This window comes from Mus musculus, chromosome 5 (genome assembly GCF_000001635.26).
Source record: "Mus musculus strain C57BL/6J chromosome 5, GRCm38.p6 C57BL/6J".
NCBI classification, from domain to species: domain Eukaryota; kingdom Metazoa; phylum Chordata; class Mammalia; order Rodentia; family Muridae; genus Mus; species Mus musculus.
The window spans coordinates 13,381,599-13,397,500 of record NC_000071.6 but is presented as its reverse complement, the minus strand read 5'-3'; the positions used below and the strand labels follow the sequence as shown (position 1 = coordinate 13,397,500).

Genomic DNA, 15,902 nt, shown 5'->3' with positions numbered 1-15,902 from the left:
AATACTGAATTGTATAGAATGTATAATTTATACTAAAGTTAATATCTAGAGTTCTATACAAATAAATTCATATTTACAAACATTCTTATTCTTATAACTTTGATGCAATTAATTTTGGACGAAATAAAGGTCTTTGGGTCTTAGACACCTGCTGTTACCTCACTCCTGACTTTAGCAAAATTAATTAAAGTTGTTCCCTAACTTTACAATTTTACACACACAGACCCAGAGAGGGAGAGATGGAGGGAGGGAGGGAGGGAGGGAGGGAGGGAGGGAGGGAAGAAGGGAAGGAGGGAGGGAGGGAGAGAGAGAGAGAGAGAGAGAGAGAGAGAGAGAGAGAGAGAGAGAGAGAGAGAGAGAGAGAGGCATTAAGTTTTAGTCCCTTTTCTTAGCTGAAGTAGAAGCAAGTCAGAGGTACCTGCCCAGGAGTTTGTAAAAACAGAGGATTTAGCTGCAGGGGTGACAAGCAATGTGGATTTTGATCCACTCCTCCAGCTGTTACCATTCACTCAAAGAACCTGTGGCCTAAGGCAAGGCCTGGCCTGATGCAACCTTCTGGATGTGCCGCCAGAAAACCCTGAGGTTTCTGTATTGACTACTGCAGCTGAGAGTCAGAAGTAGCATACTGATCTTTTAATACTGACTCTTAAAGTATAGGAAAATACTGTTTCACACAAAGCCTTCTATTTTCAATTGCACTCCACTCCACAGCCTGTCTTGTACCACAATGAAGGCTATTAGCAACTGAGTTCCTGAGACTTCTAACATTTCAAGTTTTCAAATCTAAGCGCTGCCACTGGTGAGTGATCACAGGCTTCCTAGGATGATGTCCTCCTGCTTATTTTGACAAAGAACTCAGGAGCTTTTAGCCTCAACCCCATTTCATACTGAGATAGCTTATGAAGAATTTACTGGGCATCGTGCTTGATTTTCCAGAGAAACAGTACTTCCAACTTTACAACAAGTTAGGTAACTCAACTCTTACTTATTAATTTTTTTTCCAATAAAGACTGAGGTGGTTTCAGAAGTTACTTGTTAAAATATTTGTTTTGTGGGGAGATGTTTGTTTCTTAGGTAAAATTAGTGTGCTTATTTTGAAGGGTCCACTTATGTTTTGTAATTAGAAAATAATTTGAAATAGCAAAATCCTGTTATTTACAACCAATTTTAAGTTGGTTAAGTCCACAAATTGCCTGCTGTGACTTGAGTCACAGCTGGGGACTTGCATTCAAATCCTTAGCACATCATGGTGGCTTGTATCTGTAACTGTTGCAGAGGTGGATCCCTGGAGCTCACTGGCCAGGCAGATTGGTCATTCAGTGAGGTCTAGACTCAGGAGGGATCCTCAGTCTCAAAAACTAAGGTGTGTGGGGGATAAACAGCATACTGTCAACTTTGGCCTCTACTAGGTACTTCCACAAACAGGTGTACCAACACCCACTCAAACTCCCTCCTCCAAAAATAACAGAGTCTCAGAACACAACATACAACATACACAACACACACGCATACACAACACTCAGACAACATAACACACATATATACACAAACATACACAACACTCATACACACAACACTCAGAAACACACACACATACACACACAAACATACACAACACTCATACACACAACACTCAGAAAACACACACACATACACACAAACATACACAACACTCATACACACAACACTCGAACAACACATACACACATGCACACACACACAGACACACACGCTCACACACCACTTACTTTCCTAGAGTATAGATACCCTGCATTTTCCTGAGTAAAAACATTTGTTGCATTTGTAAATAGAGGAATGGAAAGACTGAGCATGTTGTGAGTGCACTCAATGATTTAGTGTGTAAATCTACTTAGGGTGGACTTGATGGAACAAATGTACTTAGAGTCTCATCTCATTGTGATTATAGCATTTCCTCCCAAATGTGATCACTATTAGAAATTTTGAGGGAAATTATTTAACTAGGGAATTTTCAAAAATTTAATCAGATTTTCTAACAAGACTAAAAAGACAACCAAACTTAAAACAAATTTTACTTCTTTTATCGAGATGTTTTTGGTTGGGTTATATTTTTTTAAAAAATAGCATCTGTTATTTCCTGTTATTTTGTTTTTCAAGAGACTGCTCCATTAGTCACTGAGAATCTTATGATCATCAACATTGTGGAAAATGCTGTAGTTAGAGCTAACCCTCCCCATTCTCATGTTGAAATTCATTTTTAATAATTTTTTTTCTGAATCTAGGAATTTGAACTTTTTTCCCTAAAGATAATTTATGTAAGTGAAAAAAATGCTTTAGAGATCAGAAAATATCCGACTAATTGAGATGCTTTCGAAACTAAATATGTGATGTATTGCATGTTCTGTTCAAAAATGCTCATTACATAAGGATTACTGTAGTGAGGGATGGGAACCCAAGGGTGGCAGGTTAAAAGCAATGTCTCAGAAATTAAGTTACACTTTGCATAATCTGACCCTTATGAATGCTTTTAGCATAAGCAGTATGCGGGGGAAGCATGAGTGAGACAAGGAATTGGTAAAATGCGAAGGGGGTTCAGCCTCTGCAGAGGCACTGGCTCCGCCCTCCCCCATGCCCTGCTAATACAGAGCTGGTAAAATACGCTTGTCTCAGCTTTGTATTGAACTTGCAACACAGTGAAAATGTGCTCATTTTGTAAATGAACTGTAGTAATAAATATTAAATCAATGCAGAATGGGATGAAAAACTGACCAAAGACTTAAATTGTTACTGTATATCATAAGAAGAAGAAGAAGAAGAAAAAAACCAGATAATTAAAGCTGTCAAAAATCAGAGGGAAAATGTGCACTGGTGACCAGCTCTCTCCTTGAGAGTTTGTTTAGTGGGACTAGCAGGTGGCCTTTGTTAGCTTAGTTAATATGTCGGAATGGGGAAGGAAGAAGTGGCTAGAAAAATAAGCTGAAGTTATGGTTTGTGTCTAAATTGCCCAAAATGTCTAAACCTAGTCTTAGGAAGATGTTTTGATTGTTTGTTCTCTGTTTTGAATTTTAGGAAACCTGTCTTTATTTCCACCGTCTCTTTTATTTTATCATATCACTCTGTCATATCTTAGCATTTCAGAAATGTTTTAAAATGGCACATCTTTTAACCACTTGGATCTGTGCTGGAGCTTGTCACAACCCCGCCCCCACCCCCACCCCCACCCCCACCCCCATCCCTAACCTGGGTTCTTTGCTGGATCATCTCCTAAATGAGTTTCCTAATTAACCAGCCACTGCAAATACCTGTTGGTGGTGGGTGTTAGTGACAGTCTCCACCTCAATGGAAAGGGAAGAAGAAAAATTTTAAGTGAGACACAAATCCCATTATTGTTAATAGTGATTAGCAGAGGCTCAACAGTGAGCTGGAAAAGAGGCAGCCAGCATGTGCAGAATCTAAATGACAAGAGCAGGTTGGCCCCGAGAGTTTCAGGATATGAAGTTATTCACATTTTGCTTCCAAGAGGCACATTGCACACATGCTCACTGAATAAATAAATAACTAGATCTACACTAAATATACAAAGTGTAGAAGCTGGCAACATTGCACAAAGAATTACTTCCATTTGACTCATGCAAAGGAGATGCAAAGACTCTCCCTGTTAACGTCTGCACAGAATGTTACACCTCTGCTGTTTGTCTGCTACTCCCTGTATGCAGGGACAGGGTGAATTAAAATGCTTCTCCATAGTGTCAGATTGATAATGACAGGGATCAGAAACTCCTAAGAAGATTCAAACCTCCACAGGAAGGAGAGTTGGGCAAAACCAACTGTTTTGTGACAGTGATTCCAAGACTAGCATGCAGTGCCTTTCCAGGATCACAGAATTCCCCAAATTGCAATAGATAAAAAAGGAAAGGCCACACATATTCTTTACTGTCTATACCATTACATATTGCCTCCAATTAAAACACCATCTGACCTGACCTAGGCCAGGAGGCCAGGATATTCTCTCTCTCTCTCTCAATCTCCATATATATATATGTATATATATATGTGTGTGTGTGTATATATATATATATATCTGTGCTATGGGGCAGAGTCATAACCTATGTTCCTATAGCCTTGGCTACAGCAGCAGCTGCCAGTTTATAGGAGACATTAGAAAATGTCTTGTTTTTTAGCTAACAGTTGCATGGTTTTTTTTTTGTTTTGTTTTGTTTTATTCACAAGGATTTGTGAAACGAATTCAATTTCCCATTTTTCTTTAGTGTGTATCCATAATGTTAAACCCTGGAAAACAAAAATCGATTGACACGACTTCATTTTCTTCCCCTGCTGAATCAGAGAGAGAAACAGCATTCAGTCTATAGCAGTTTATCTCCTTCAGTGACAGATCCTAGTTGGAAAGATGTGAGCTGAGGACCTCGATGAAACAGCTATTATTTATTTGATTGTTTTTCATATTATTTTTATATGACTTAAGAGACTTAGGGACTTAACAATTTCTGACTGAATTTTATAATTCTCCTTTGACACAAAATGTCTACAATACCTGTTTTCTCACACATTTTTAGATTATATTATCTCAACTAAAGCTTTGCTAATAAACTAACATTCCATGCAGATTGGCATGAGGAAAATATTAGTTTACTTATGTACTTACAACTTTAAATAGTAAGATTTTTTTCTCTTTTAATAAACTTTTTTTTTTCCATATCATGGATTTTGATCAGATTTAGGCCTTCCCGGATACTTTCTCCCTGCTCACCCATCCAACTCCAGGCCTCCTTCCTCTAGATTTTTAGAAAACAAGCAAAATAGAAAACAAACAAAGAAAGAAACAATAAGAACAAAGTAAAAGCAGGAGAAACACATTCACATATGTGCATGCACACCCACACACACACACACACACACACACGTGCCTAAAAGAAAGCCACAAAATCAGAAACCATAATATACAAGCAAAGTACTGATAAGAATAAAAGTCCTCAAAAGGCAGTACAAAAAAAAAATCACCAAAATACCATTTTGTGTTGACCATCTACTGCTGGGCATGCAACCTGTCACTGTGAAACTCTGGGAGAAAACTGATTTTTCCTTTGGAAGCATCTATGTTAGGGGCGGGCACTTCCTCCTCTCAGTACTGGGACTCTGTAGAACTTGACATGTGCAGGCCCTGTGAATGCTGCTATGGTGTGTTAGAGTTCATATGAGTCAGTCCTGCCGTGCCTAGAAGATAGCTTCCTTGGTGTCGTCCATTCCCTCTGGCTCTTACAAGATTCCCACCTTCTCTTCCTTCTGCATAGCTCCCCAAGTCCTGAGGGAATTGTTCTGATGAAGACACCTTATTTTAGGACCAAGTGCTCCAAAGTCTCTCACTCTTTACCCATTGCAGTAGTGGGCATAATTCTGATTGCTTAAATTTCTATAGGTAAGACATTTGCCTTATTTGATAGCTTTGTACCAAATGGTAACTATAGTTATTAATACACTGAACTTTAAAAAAAGTGTTCAGATAATGTATATAAAATGTTCTTACCACAATAATAATAAGGCTGAGATAAGGCACATAATAATTAGCTATATTTTTGTAATCCCATAGTGTGTCATAGTAATTAGTAACATTGTAAAAACTTATTTATGTTTTTATGTATCTGAGTGTTCTATCTGTATATGTACCTGAATGCCAGAAGAGGGCATTAGAAATCATTATAGATGATTGTGAGCCACCATGTGGTTGCTGTGAATTGAACTCAGGACCTGTGGAAAAGCAGTGCTCTTAACCACTGAGCCATCTCTCCAGCCTAATTAGCAACATTAAAAAAAATCATTCTACAGTGTATCATGTTTCAGAATATTACAAGGCACATACTCAATGTAGTCAACTTTGTCAATAACTAAATGAGGTTGTTAAAAGAACCTGTTATTTTTGTAACATCATATTGACTTCTACATTAACCACTGTCAATTCAATAATGCAATGAAATGTCTTTCAATCCCCAATGAAAAATAAAACATAGAGAAATATGTGTAAAACTCAACAGGCCAAGCTAAACATGGTAGCCCATTTCTTAGGCAGATGCTGGGCTTCAGGGAGCCCAGATACACAACTCCAGGGGTGGGAAAGCACAGTCTGAGATATAAGAAAGCTGAAGTTAGTATTCCATGATTTCTGGGTCACCCAGTAGACACTGGAGAACTGCCCAGAGAAGTCACGAATGAAGGGTTGGGGATCCCCATGGTGGTTCTCAGATTCTTGGACATCTAGGCACTGCTGGGAGTTGCAGAGGAGTTGAGAACGGAGTCTGGACCTAGGGCTGATGACAGCATCTAGCCCAGGTTTAGTTAGCTCAGTGGTAATTGTCCTTAGCTTGGTGGCAGTTGTGACTAGAAGCGTAGAGAGGTCTTCTACAGGAGAATGAAACTATGGCTAGATAGTTGAAGGCCGTGTCCTTGACTCCCCACTATGGAACTTGATGAAAGAAACAGTCCACAGTTCTAAACTGTTTATTGACTGTTCATCATGGAAAATGGAAACATACCATATCAACTTCTCAGGGTGGACTGGAGATTAAATACCTTTTGCAGGAAGGAATATCTGAGAAAGGACGCTTATTGGCTAAGCCCTCAGGGCCTCTAGGTACCTCCTTAGCAAAGATAACTCTGTTCTGGGCCTATGTAGTCACATTTCCTTATGTGGGGAGTGTGGTGCATGTACCATTCCAGGCATGAACCAGGAAGTGGGGGAGCCACCTAAGTGTCAGATGTGTCTCCACCAAGTTTCCAGGTCTCAGACCTGCTCTACCTTATCAAGCTTCCTGTCATGGTTTACCATCCCACAACCAAATATAAGTACACCCATGAAGACAGCATTACTACAGAGTTTTCTCTTGCAGACAAGGTACAGTCCGTGGCCAGACAACACCCATGTATCAGAATTGAACATGGGGCAAGGGGTTAATATAAAGATTGGGAGGAAAAAGCATGGCTCAAAAAAATGGCCTTTGATAGAACAGTTCTTAAGAATTACTGCAGTGGGTACCAGAGAGTCTATTGAAATGAGGAAAGGTCTTGGCTGCTCTTAATTTTATGTTCTTAAAACATGATCTTTGCTTGTTGTATTTTAGAGTATTAAATGCATGGGAATTTGCATATCATGTACAGTGTAGTTGCTCGTAAAGGATAGGATGACATAAATTATATTGTGAAGAGTACAGAAGGGTACATGAACGCAGAAACCATGATCTAGACCAGCAAGCAAGCCTTTGTTAATTAGCCTGGCAACTGCAAGCAGCTGCAGTTTGATGAAGAATAACATTCATTTCACCACTTAATTGCTGGTGACTCACATGGCCAGACCTGAGTATGACATCCTCCCCCTTTCACAGCTTGTACAGTCTAGAAGAGGATGGTGTCTCCTTTGCTAAGTCCAGCCTTAAACTACCTGAAGACCTATTACTAGTACTGACTAAATCCTCAATGTGTGAGTGGGTCTTTATAACCTAAGTTACAAGCCTCGTGAGCTAGTATTATTTATGTTTCAGGGGAAATTATTTTCCCAGATAAGTGCCATACTTAACTTTAGGAAACAGAAAAGTTAGGGTCAATGGGTGAAACACCTGTACAATTATTAAGGGGATATCTCCTGCTACTATTTATATTTTATGTCATTACATCTCACAGGTCAATAGCTCTCTTTAGTATTTTAGCTGTTCACCATGTTTTGTTTCATGCTGCTTTCGGAACTCTAGGGAATCCTGATTGGCTGGTAAATAAGTTAATTTTCCATCCTGGTGGAATTTGCGCTGTAATAGCTTCAACAGGAGCCCTTCTAGGTTTCCTTCAGTGTTCTGTGTCAATGCATTGGACAGATTTATAAGGCAATGTTTATCATCATACTACCCATGTATCATAAAATGTCACTTTAAGTCATGGGGCCAGTGATATGTATGGATATTGTGATTCATAGAGTAGTACATGTTGACTTTTTATTTTTCATTAATGTTTTAATTATCATACTTCCTAAAAATAGCACAATATATGCATGTCTTTGTTGCCTTCTAAATAAAATTGTAATTTTTATGCCTAAGAACAGTTCTTAGCAAGGCTTTCTAAAAACACAGGCACTTGGTAACAGAATCAAATATAGTTTAGAAAAAATCATGAAGTTTTCGAATTTACCCCATTGGCCCTTTTTTAAAAATAGTGTTTCAAATGTGAATTCAGTAAATGAGAAAACTGACTTTACCTCTCTCTAAATGGAGTCTATCAGAAAGGGGCTCAAATGTCACTAATTATTTTATAGGAATAATCATGTTGAAGCTTTACACAAGCGAAAGCTTTAGTATGCTTTTGGACTGGCATGTCAGGATGAAAATAAAAGCCCTTCTGCTGACGTGGAGCTGATTGAGTTACATTTAACAGGATGCAGGGCATGGCGCTTCAGCTATCTTACGGTGGCGGGCTGCTTGCCACCCCAGAAGCAAGATCATGTTTCCTCTGCCCCATGCAATTTCAGAAAGCTTTCATAGATGCTACATGATTGGCACTGTGTCCCTCTTCCCAATCTGATTTATTTGAATGTTACTATCAGCGTGAGAAGTGTACACTGTTAAAGTATTAGAAAAGAAAGTAAAATAATCTAACCTTTCACTTGGTGAGTTTTCAAAAGCTTAGTTTACACAGTAGAAGCTAAGACGGCTTTTTATTTACACTAATGTTTTTTCTGATTGCTTTGTTGAGTCTTTATTTTTCACTTTCATTAAATGAGTTTGAAATACATTCTACAGGTCTTTCCTGTTCACATGTAAAAATGAGTTGCTGGGGACAATCAAATGAAGCAGTAAGATGTATGTAAAATATAGTAAATATGTCATTCCTTAGGGATTTTTAGCATCAATTAAGCTATCCCTCTCTTTTTATGCAGTTTCCTTTTTACAGTCTCACAGAACTGGGGGCATCCCAGACCTGATTCTGCACTGTAAGCGAAACCTCTGTACAAATAGACCGTGTTTGGAGCATGCGTGGAGGTACTCACTGTGCCAGTAAAGTCAGATTTCAGAGTTGTTTTATTTAATATCACAGTTTTAATTACAACTCTTCAGTGGTGAGACTCATGATCTGCTCCCTGTGAGTCCATTGTACAACCCTTTTCACACAGTGGAACTCAAAACATTTACATGGCTGCCTTTACAACTCTTGTCTTAGTTCCTGTGCAATGTAGGGTTAGCAGCAAGAAAGAAAGCTGACTGTCAAATTGTTATACTCAGATGAATAGCCAAAACAGGATGGAAAATAACTTCTGAGTGTTTTCAGAGTCCTATCGTTCCATCAAAACTTTCTTCAAAATATTCAATAAGTTCCATAACTCATTGAGATTGATCTGGAATTCAATTTACAACATTCCGACAATGGGTCATCATTATTTAGTTTTATAGAAAGGTTAAAAAATTTATTTGCTAACGTGGTTAAACTAAAGAAGCCTTAGTTTGCGATGTTCAGAAAAGTATACAATAGGGTGATGAAATGCCCTTTAATAGAATTTCATTGCATATAGGTCTGATAGAACTGAGTTTCATCTGCACAGTTCTCTCAAGCTGAAAGTCAGGTGTTGCACAATTTAAGAGGTAAGGCCTCTTCTTGTTTAAGTAGGTGTGGGAAAAATGTGTCTCCCTTTTCCCAAGAGGTCAGTGGGTGTGTTGGTACAAGAGCTAGGTTTCCAGACAACTACTGTGCAGTTGCAGCTGTCACTAGAAAAGACTGAGAGTGTATACAAACAGAGGACCTTAAAACAATGATGGGTGAGGAGAAGGAGGTTATGTGTTTTCCTTCGCACAGTATTATATATTTATAAATAGACACACCAATACACAGAGAGAGTCACATGTGCGTATATGAGCAAGCATGTATACACATGTATGCATATTTATATAAGAATGTATGTCTGAGTCTGCTTGCTTCTCTGTTGCTATCATTAGAAATAATGACCAAGACAGATGATAGAAAGGAGAGTTCATTTGGGCTATGGTCCAGAGAGATGGAAGTCTATCATTCCAGGCAAGTATGGCGCTAGACAGATACTGTGGCTAGAGCAAGCAGAGAGATTGCTTCTTCAAACTAAAATGGAAAAAAGAGACAGCAAACCAAAAGTGACACAGGGCCTTAAAGTATTAGAGGCAGGACCTAGTGATGTATTTCCTCCAGCAAGTGTGCTCTTCCCTCCAACAAGGATACTCCTCCTTCCCCCAGCAAGGGTGCTCCTCCTTCCAGCAAGGGTGCTCCTCCTTCCAGCAAGGGTGCTCCTCCTAAGCCTCCCCCAATAGACACCAAGTAGGAACCAAATCTTCACATCTGAAACTTTGCGGGTCATTTGTCACTTAAACCAGCATAATTTCCATGTACATGTGTATACTTACAGTTATCCAAATATTATATGAGTATATACATGTGTAAACTTAATGTAATTTTAAAATAATTATTTAGCTTTTGTAGCAGGTGGCATGCTAAAGTTGTAAGAATTCTGAGATGAGCGAGCACACTACCAACCACCCAGGGATTGCATTTCAAGGGAGAAACAACATAATCTTACCTGTTAGGAGCACACAGAAACCTTCTTGTAATGCCAAGGTATAAACTTTAAAAAATATTTTCTCCTGCATTATAAGTGTTTAGTTAAACTCAGACATTTTCTAGTAGTGTGTCATAAAATATTTCTCTCCTGTCTCAAATGATACAAATTCTTCTGGGCATTTTGGCATCTGAAGCATTGGTGGAACGCTGGGCCTTGGTCATTTTTGGTAATAAAACTTAGTCAACTGTGTTTACATTTACTCGTATTTACAATAAAATAATAAGAAATCTCCCTAAAGTTTCTCTGTTCTCATAATTTTATTTTTTAAAATGATCTTTATCACTTTTTTTCCGGAAGTCAGAAATTAGAGTAATTTGTCAAATAAGAAGGTGGACCATTTCTTTACATTTATTACTTCATTATACATTCTGCTAAAGGTAAACACAGTCAACTAAGTTTTGTTACAAAAATGAGTACCACATATTTATAATACATAGGAAAATGACATTAAACATCTAACAACTATGTGACTTTTGTAGGTAAGGGGTTATTATTCTATTTATACAGTGATTCCAATTTAACTACCAAGAGAACTGGTTTTATGTAAATAATGAATAGTATTTTCATTCTAATATTATCTTTTCCTTCCACATATTTAACTACATATTTCCTAACAACACAATTATTTTTCTTATTTTTTATTTTGTTAAAAATTCATTGATGGAATTTGGTTTAAAATAGAAAGATAGGAAAGAATATTCTAAGGCAACTTCTTAGTGATTTTACTGGTTTGGAAAATGAGCCATCTACTCTCCCTGATGTCAAGTGCGAGTAACAGCAGAAGAATTTATTTAATTATTCCATATCGTGAAATGTATGTGTTGGTATGCATTTGTATGTTTGCAGGCTTTTGTTTAATGTAAATGAGAGACTACATTATTGAACATATATGGAATACAGGGCAGTATATTGAGGGGAGTTCAATGTGAACACTGCTCCCAGCCTTGGCATTAGTCAGTTATGGTGCTGCAGAGTAGATTTCTCAGGGCCTCAATATGCTCTACAGATAAATTAATTGGACCAAATAAACTGAATCCCCATTTCCTTATAATTCTGACAATACTATGTTCTAACACATTTACTTGATATAGTGTAAAATTTTATCTCACTTTTGGAAATATTTAATTATTTTGCTTAAGACTAAAATATAATGGACTCAAACTCATCTATATAAGTTATAATTTAAGTTTGGAGATAGATATACACGTTATTTTTAAGATTCTTTCATTCAAAATATTTTATAATATATGTTATCATATTTGTTTGTTTGTTTGTCTTTCAAGACAGAGTTTCTCTGGGAAGCCCTGGCTGTCCTGGAATCCACTCTATAGACCAGGCTGGCCTTGAGCTCAGAGAGTCCCTTGCCTGTGCAAGAAGTAAAGTCATGTGCCACTGGCACATGACCACTTGGCGTGTTTGTTATCTTTAATATCAAAGTATTAACTCATTAAACAAAAACATTTATAATATACATTCTAAACTAGAATACATAGTAATAGTTCAGGATAAGCATAAATTCTATGTTTTTGATGTTAACTTTAACTACTATGGTGCAAAAGTTTTAGAGCTGTTTGTACATTTACCATTCACATTTTTGTGTTCTCATTTGACTTTATTAAGATATACATTGGTAAAGATAATATTATTGGGAAAAGTAACTTACTTTAGGAAATGTTTAAACATGCATTTAAACATGGAGATCATTTTTATGCACTTAACTAGTTAATCTGGGGAAATTATTTTAACAAGTTTGTATTCCTGCTCTGCAGGGAGCCTAAATTAATAAAATATACTAAAAATACAGATAGAAAATATGCATTCCTTGTTCAGGTATCTCAGCCAATAGACATTCAACTCAAGTGAGGTTTTACAAGGGGCTTTCTGTGGGAGACAAAGCTGTTGCTTGAGTTGTTCTTAAATGATGAGTAAGAGCAGCTGAAGAAAGAGGAGGCGGTCACACCAGGACTTCAGCCAATGCACAAAGCCACAAAATAAGAGAGCATGTGTGAGTGCAGGAAATGGGAGCAATTTCGTCAGTAAAAGGATGTAAATTGCAAAGAGAGAAAGGAGAAATCAGCAGGGTCCAAATCAAAAGACATCTCTACAGTCACGCTTGTAATCTTGATGTGGGTGATGAAGTGCCGCAGAGGCTGGAAAGGAGGAGACCATCATAAAAGATCTGCCTTGTAGAAAAGGAGTCCTATTTCAGAGGAAGATGCATTCATTGGTATACGACTGGGAAGCTAGGCGGTCAAGGAAGCTTATTTTAATTATCTATACAAAGAGGAAACTAGGCTACCAATCATGGCAGTGGCATACTAAGAGAAGAGGTAAGACAAATCTAGGATACATAGGAGCCAAAATTTGCTAGTCTTGAGGAAGTGAGGTTAAGGCTAAGGATGGATATGTGAAAAGTGAGATGTTTCTAACAGTTTTACCCATGATTTTGGCAAGATGGGTAGAGCCACTAATCATTAAGACCCGGAGAACACGAGCAGGTATGCCTGGGATAGCAAAGGGAGTGCAATCCTGAACTTGTTGGTTTAGGACAGAGTATCAACGAGTATTTTAGGTACACACAGACAGTTGAACAAATTAGTTTAAAGCTAAATTGCCAGAGGCAAAAATAGGAGTATATGTGGGAGTGAGGGCTAGGATAGAGAGGGAAAGTAAGCTAAGAACAGAACTCTGGAATACAATAAAATACAGGCAGAGGAGAAAAGTAAAAAACAAGGAAAGGAGACCTATCAGGTAAGGAGTGCAGGAGGAAATGCCACGGCAATCCAGGCATTATAGAACCATTATAGGAGGTCAGTAAAGGTGGGAAGAGGTTCTGATGCTGCTGGTACCTGTAGGGTTTGAAGCAGGAGGATGATAGCCATCCATGCATAAAGAGTGATCCTGGTGTTGGCAATAGGGTCCACAGAGCAGCAGTTTGGATATACACAGTACACCATAAGCAATTACCTTGTCAGCTGATTTTGGCGATTCAGCCTTCTGTCTTCTCAAGTCTCAAAGGCAGGTGGGAATTAAAAATTGTTTTTTTTATTCTAAGTTTCATGATGAAATTTGAAAGATGTGCCCTTAGTGATACTAGAGCACACAAGGGTTTACATCCATTGTGGCAGCATCACACCAATTAATTCTTTTTGTTTCCACATGATTGAATTTGTTTCTCCATTCCACCCTCCCAAGTGTCTCCAAGGCTCCAAACACAAATTGATTCTCTGATCACAATGTAATATTATGCCCTTAGCTTTTTACGTAGGTTGATATAACAAATGACCTGGTAAGGAATAGCCCCACAATGTCTGCAAAGCCACTATTCATTATAGGAGTCAACATCTCAAATAATGGTATACATGATAAATCCTCTTCTAGAATTTAGTGCCAGGAAAGATTTTTTCCTAATGAAGAGCTGATATACTCCACTTTATCAGTTAATGGAAATGTATTTCCTTTTTAACCTTGGCAGTGGGGAAATTTAAAATGAAATCTAATCCTTGTGTGTAGAAACTACTGTCTCTTTTCTAGCTGGGAACTGTACTCCCTATTTTCTTTTCTTTTATTATTTTTCTCATTCTGTAATATTACACTTTGTTATGTGTATCCAAGTGCATGTATATAGTGTATATCCGAGCAGTCATTAATCCTGTTACAACATAAGGTGAAATTAACAGCAACAAAACATGTGAACAATGAAACATTTTCTTGGAGTCTGGTTTCTTTTTCCTTACTATTTTTGATGTTATCTCTTCCCTCCTATGTGTTTCAGAATGTGCTGTTCACAAAGAAGTGTTTATCTCTATGGAATTATATTAAATATAAACTCTTCTGTATTTGGATTTTCTTATCAGTTTTATTTTTCTTTAGCTCTACACTTAATTTAAGAAAAAGGATGCCAAAACCCCTCACCTTGAAATACTGACTATTTACTTACTATGTTTTCCTTAATTCTTTTTTTTTTCCATTTTTTATTAGGTATTTAACTCATTTACATTTCCAATGCTATACCAAAAGTCCCCCATATCTACCCACCCCCACTCCCCTGCCCACCCACTCCCCCTTTTTGGCCCTGGTATTCCCCTGTACTGGGGCATATAAAGTTTGCAAGTCCAATGGGCCTCTCTTTCCAGTGATGGCCGACTAGGCCACCTCTCCTGGGCATATATCCAGAAGATGCCCCAACAGGTAAGAAGGACACATGCTCCACTATGTTCATAGCAGCCTTATTTATAATAGCCAGAAGCTGGAAAGAACCTAGATGCCCCTCAACAGAGGAATGGATACAGAAAATGTGGTACATCTACACAATGGAGTACTACTCAGCTATTAAAAAGAATGAATTTATGAAATTCCTAGCCAAATGGATGGACCTGGAGGGCATCATCCTGAGTGAGGTAACACATTCACAAAGAAACTCACACAATATGTATTCACTGATAAGTGGATATTAGCCCCAAACCTAGGATACCCAAGATATAAGATATAATTTGCTAAACACATGAAACTCAAGAAGAATGAAGACTGAAGTGTGGACACTATGCCCCTCCTTAGATTTGAGAACAAAACACCCATGGAAGGAGTTACAGAGACAAAGTTTGGAGCTGAGATGAAAGGTTTTCCTTAATTCTTAATTATATAATTCTAATCCTGGTAGCAATTAACAAAAGTACCACTGGTGATTTTTTTCCAGAACATTTAACTGCATTTAGAACCACTTAATTTTGTAATCTAATTCAAGTATCTCCTCTGATGTTCACTGTTCATAACATTTTTTTTTTGTATGTGAAACTGCCAATGCCTCATATTCCTTAAACAGAAATTTTGAAGGGAGGTGCCAAGAGAGGTATACATGAAAAGGGGATGGCACATTATATTCAAAATAATGTAGAGTTTAAAGTGTTAGTACAAAAACTAACAAAACCTGTTTTTCTGGGTTGGAAATCCCAAGATATTCTTCTTGGATAAACTCCTTTCATCTTTTAGGATTAATCTCAGATCAACTCCTTTCAAATCCTTGCCTTCAAATCAAGGTCATTATCTGGGCTCTTGGTACTTTGTCCTTAAACACTATAATGAATCTGAACGTATAATATTTCTCTTTGTATTTAACATAAAGAGCATACATTAATGTCCATTTTTTCTTTTTTTCTTTTTTCTTTTTTTTTTTTTTTTTTGAGACAGGGTTTCTCTGTATAGCCCTGGCTGTCTGGAACTCACTTTGTAGACCAGCCTGGCCTTGAGCTCAGAAATCTGCCTGCCTTTGCCTCCCGATTAATGTCCATTC

General features: G+C 37.7%; 1 protein-coding gene across 3 annotated transcripts in view; it reads right to left on the bottom strand.

Annotated features, from left to right (window-relative positions):
* Sema3a (sema domain, immunoglobulin domain (Ig), short basic domain, secreted, (semaphorin) 3A) overlaps window positions 1–15,902 on the bottom strand; it is a 478,664-nt gene that overhangs the window by 205,985 nt on the left and 256,777 nt on the right. The window contains 1 exon segment of one of the 3 annotated variants that reach the window (NM_001243072.1): window positions 419–717. The exons of the other annotated variants lie outside the window; for them this stretch is intronic. The gene's annotated coding sequence lies outside the window, so the exon portion shown is untranslated. 3 annotated transcript variants of the gene reach the window in all.